Below are 4582 nucleotides of genomic sequence, written 5' to 3'. Positions count from 1 at the left end.
GTGAACTTACTATTACCAGTTTTCTTCATTGGATGTAAACTGAGGATAGTAATATCATTTATTTTGGGTTGGGTTTGTTGTGAGGTTTAAATGAATCAATACATATATTAGAACAGTGCCAGACACATAGTAATGCTCAGTAAATATTAGTTATTCCTATTATTAGTGTTATAATGGAGTCGAGGCTACTAATTCCTTTGAAAAATGGAACAATTTCTTCAGCCAAAAAACATTGAAACCTACCAATCACGACTGTTAATATGTGAAAATTCTCTGTTTTCCATTCTAAGCATTTTGCCTGGTAAAATTGGAATGGGTTCTGCATAACAGAGCAATGAAGTGTGTGGGTCAGTGTTCAGTGAACCCTGATGAATTGTTCTTTGATGGATTGTCATTTTCTATTCTTAAAAGAGGCATTAAGAATTTATAACGTTTCACTTGTATTACCATTTGGGTGGTATGTTTATGCTAATTTCTACTGCCAATCTTAATTACCAGCAGTTACACTCATTAAAAAATAATTTTTTCCCCAATCTCTTGTCTGATTCACCTTGCTTCCTAGAAAATTTCAATTTCCTTTTGGTTCACTTGCCACAAGTATCAAATGATTTATTCACCAAGCACTGTAAACCCGAGTCACTTTTACTTATTTTCCAGGGAGTTACTGAGTGCTCCTGGTTGCTTTGTGGCCATTCAAAGATTTTTCATAGAACCTTAGAGGTCATCTGGTCTTGAAGATCACATATTCCAGGGTTATTTTTATATTCTCAGTGACAAGTGGTTCTCCATCTATTCCTTGAAGGCTAGATTTTGCTTGGGAAGAGCTGGTGCAATAGCCAGGGGATGCTTTACATAGAGCCAGGAGTAAAGTTATAAAGATTTCACATTTTTTAGTCTGATAAGTAAAGCCTATGATATTACTTTCTTGCCCAAGCCACAAACTATGTAGGAATAGGGTTGAGAATTTAGACGTCTTGACACCTAAAACACAACTTTATTAATATATCTCTTTGCTCACAACCATTTACTCTTGCAGATTAAAGTACTATAAATAGCAGTTAGAAAAAATAAAACTAGATAGTGTAATGAAAAGAATCCTTGCTTTTGTGGTCAGAAGTCATGGGTAAGAGACCAGGCTTTGTTACTGAACAGACATCTGAGATACCATCAAAACTGTACAAGGCACTGTCTTTTCAGTGGAAGAAAGAAAAGTCTGGAATACAGTTGTCAGAGCTGGTAGAATTCTTGTTTCCGGAATGGTGATACATGTTCAACTCCCAGTTGATCTCACAATGGGCCTTTTTCTTACAATAGTCTTATAATGAGAAAAACTCCTTTTTCTCACCATTCACAGCAATAGCTGGCTTTAATACTTGCTTGTCTGAGAAAGCTTGAGAGAAGACTCCATGGTTTTTGTTGAAAAGTTGAAGCCCTATGGGATTTGAAAAAAACAACAATTTTTTTCCAAGTCAAAAGAAACTATTGTGAATCAGTGAGAAAAACTAGAAGTTTCCATGGCTTCATAATTTTGTTTTGGAGAAAGATCAGGGAAAAGTCTTTGATGGTTTTTAATGGTACAGTTAAAAGGTAAAATGATGAGTAAATTAATTTGCTCACTACAGAAATGTTGAGTTGATCTTAGAGGTTTAAAAGTTGCTGGGCAAAGAGTGGAATAATGTTTCAATGATAATCAGTCAAGCAATTGAAATCTACATGGTCTTGCTTATACTTTCCATCCACCTGTGATCCAAAAAGGATTTTTATTAAAAAACCAGCTGTACTTCCTCATCTAGCAGTACATTTAGGGACTATAGTAGACTGTTTCATGAATGACTGCTCTTTGTGTCCTTCATTATTGGCCTTTAGGTTTGAAAGATGGAAAGAAAGTGGAACCACTAAAATACCATTATCCCAACCTGCCTTAAGCTTAGGTAAGATGCCTGAGCTTTTCCTATGTCACCTTTGGATTATGGAAACCTTGGGTTAGTCCAGGAGGCTGAGGCCAGCCAGGGATCCAATTTCCTTGAAGTTTTGTGTGACCATGCATTGCACCACTACTCCAAGTCTGAAGCTCCTAACAGTTTGAGACCTTTCTCTTTTCAAACCTTATTCTCAGTGTGCTGAACTTGTGAAAAGAAAGACCAGGACATCATGCCATGAAATATTCCTGAAACAAACAAATATGGAGGCTACTCTCTGTTTCCATGCAAAGTTAGAGAAAGAAAATGTAGGGCAAAGTATGAATTATACTCTGAAATGATTTTGCTCCATACAACATTCACGTATAGTTTATCTATAGCCTGAGAACAGGCAAATGAGAGTCCAGCCACCCAATCAGACCTCTGAATGTCCATCTGCCTCATCCTTGAAGGCTTGGCTCATATCATTCTGCCCTGGACCACCCATTGGAGGCCTTTGCCGTGTAGGTTGCTTCCAGTGTTTAGATATTCATAATCCCAGCTTCTTTTGATTGCCAGGAAATCTGTATTCATTTTCCTCAGGGATCCCTGAATGTATCCTATATTCACTGTGTTCTTTGTTTCTTGAATTCTAGGAGGCCCAGTTGGCAAATACCTCAACTTTCATTTTGAACCAGAAAATGGTGATTTTTCTCTTGTTGTTTCCTATGGCATAACTATTTTTTCCTTTCTTTTCTCTCCACAATATCTGGCATCACTTATCAACTTGCATTCCAAAATTCCCTGACATAAAATGAAACTCACAAAGCATTTTATGAAGCATATAGTGCTCTACAAGTGAGCATTTTTTCTAAATGAAGACAATTATGTTAACTAAAACTTTGATTTTTCTCAAGTAATTGTATTCAACAAAGAATAGTTTAAATAAAAGAGGAGAAAACAAATTCAGGATCCTTTCAAAAGCTTCAGAAATGGATGGCCCTTGTTGTTTTTGTATTTCTTATGTTGTTGCTACCTGGGAGAAAACAGAGTCTGGGGTATGTTGTGTGATTATATCCTTAGCTCAGATTCCTTGAAAAGACTCAGAAAAATCCTGCCATCAGATATGCCACAAAATTTCCACAACTGGTGGTCCAAATGGTAGTTGCCAATTGGTTGTTCAACTGGCACCAATAGCTCTGATGAGACTGAACGTGAAATGTTTACACACCTACGCCGAACTGCCGAGACCGTGTGTCTGTACTGCAGGGAAACCTGCTTTTAGCTGTAGTTCCCATCATAAGGTTATGTTTTCCTCCCAAAAGAATGAGCAGGATCAAGTCCTTCCCTTATCAGATGGTGTGCCAGTTCGTCTTAATTGTCAACTTGGATCAGATGGAGAAACTCCTGGAGAGGTGATTGGATTGTGAGGGCATTAACATCATCAATGAGTTAACCCCATCGATGAGTTCTGAGCTGACTGACTGGGCAGTTAGGAAGTGGAGCCTAGTTGGAAGAAGTGGGTTGTGGGAGCTTGAGCTTGGGGATTATATCTAGTCCTTCCAGATCTTTCCTTGTGTTCTGCTTCCTGGCCACCATGAAGTGAGCAGCTTTGCTCCACCATGCCCTTACTATGATGTTTCTGTCTTGGGAGCAGCCAACCATGAACTGAAACCTGTCAAATGTGAACTAAAATAAACCTCACTCCCTTTAAGGGGCAAGTGTCAGGTATTTCGTCCTAGCAACTGGAAAGCTGACCAATAGAAATGGAAATTGGAGAATGTAGAGCAGAAACAAATGGCCAGGCTACATTGCAGAGGTGGCTCAGGCACAGTAGCAATACCCTCATGGGATAATGGGGATGGTAGGAACCTTTAAGAGGCATTAGGTATGTGACATTTCCTAATAGAGTCCCTGACACATAGTTGCTCAAAAAAAATCATGGTGGAATATGAAAATAAAATAGAGTAGAGAGTGTTCATACCTCAAGGATGACAGGTATGAAGACTCAAAGCTTAAGGTGAACTGTAAGTAATTGTTGGTTAGAGATTGAGAGTCCTTTCCCTAAAGTAACAAGCTGGATATCAATACCTTGTTGTATATAGCCTCCCTTGGAAGTCCTCAATGGTTATGTATTGCCCTTAGGACAATATCCAAACACTTCAGGAAGCCATATGATTTTGGATCTGTTTTACTTTTAAAGTTCATTATGAGATGCATTCCCCATTCCTTAACTCAACTCCACAAAATGCTATGCATTAACTGTATTAGGCAACTTGTTCCTCAAATAGATAAAAAACTATATGTAGCACATCCATACAATGGAATACTACTTGGCAACAAAGAAGGATTTACTAATGATGTATACAACATAGACAAATCTCTAAAACTATGTTGATACCCAGATACGTGAATACATATTACATTAATGGATAATTCAAGGACAGGCAAAATTAATTCATGATAATAAAAATTAGGACAAAAATTGACTATGGCTCCTGAGGATTGATCTGAGAGGAAACATGATGTTTTGGGGGGTAATAAGGTTCCATCTCTCTTCTGGGGTTTTTTACTTTAAAATGCAGGTTATCTTTTTTTGGGTCTTAGTGTCTTTGTTCATGCTTTCTGCTGGGAATTACTGTCTTTTTCCATCCCAGAACCTCTGTACTTCAGAACTTCAGACA

The sequence above is a fragment of the Heterocephalus glaber genome, unplaced genomic scaffold (genome assembly GCF_053883595.1).
Source record: "Heterocephalus glaber isolate CG9 unplaced genomic scaffold, H.glaber_assembly_v1.0 deba00000676, whole genome shotgun sequence".
Lineage (NCBI taxonomy): Eukaryota > Metazoa > Chordata > Mammalia > Rodentia > Bathyergidae > Heterocephalus > Heterocephalus glaber.
This window is presented reverse-complemented; position numbering follows the sequence as displayed.